Source organism: Etheostoma spectabile, chromosome 18 (genome assembly GCF_008692095.1).
Source record: "Etheostoma spectabile isolate EspeVRDwgs_2016 chromosome 18, UIUC_Espe_1.0, whole genome shotgun sequence".
In the NCBI taxonomy this organism is placed as follows: Eukaryota; Metazoa; Chordata; class Actinopteri; order Perciformes; family Percidae; genus Etheostoma; species Etheostoma spectabile.
In genome coordinates this window covers 2003869-2004700 of record NC_045750.1, presented here as the reverse complement: position 1 = coordinate 2004700, position 832 = coordinate 2003869, and the positions used below count along the sequence as shown (strand labels likewise).

At 44.2% G+C, this 832-nt stretch overlaps 1 protein-coding gene across 1 annotated transcript in view; it reads right to left on the bottom strand.

Annotated features, from left to right (window-relative positions):
• plg (plasminogen) overlaps positions 1 to 832 on the bottom strand; it is a 13179-nt gene that overhangs the window by 266 nt on the left and 12081 nt on the right. The gene's annotated exons all lie outside the window — the stretch shown is intronic.

Here is an 832-nt window from a genome sequence, read left to right as displayed (position 1 = left end):
GGGGGGGCAGCAGCTCAGTCTGTAGGGAGTTGGTTTGGGAACCGGAGGGTCGCTGGTTCAAGTCCCCGTTCAGACCAAAGTATGTAGGCGCCAGTTCATCTCCTGGGCACTGCCAAGGTGCTCTTGAGCAAGGCACCGAACTCCCGTTTTTCCATGGGCAGCCCCCCCCCCTCACTCTGACACTTCTTTATTCAGTGCATGTATAGGTATTGAGCGTGTGTGTGTGTGTGTGTGTAGTTCAGGCCTATGTGAAATGTGTGTTAAACAACAGAGTGAAAACACTGTAATTTCCCCTTGCTGGATTTATAAAGTAAACATTAGTATTATTATTATTAGTCACTGTAGCCTGGATGACTTGGGGAAGTCCAAATTTAAACAAAACTTTAATCAAGATTTTGGGTCATTGCTGTAACTGTGTAACTGGTAAAAAAAAAAAGCTATCCATACGAGGCTCTGTGCATGTCATGCAAAAGGTTTTTCAAACTCGACACAATAGGAAAGAAGTTGTAGTACTCGAGATCGGTCTTGATTCCAAGACAGAAATATTTAAGGTCTCGTATCCGAATCGACTGCATTTGGTTTTGCCTCGGATAAAGACCACTCTGTATATTATGGTCAAGACCACAACAACTGCAGGGATTTCTTTAAATTACCCGTTTCATTGTCTGATTTAAGCCTCTGACTTGCAAATGCAACCAATAACTTGACTCACGTCTAATGACTCGGTCTTGTCTCTGTCTCAAAGTCTCTGTCTCAAAGTCTCGGTCTCAAAGTCTCGGTCTCAAAGTCTCGGTCTCAAAGTCTCCGTCTTGTCTCGGTCTCAAAGTCTCCG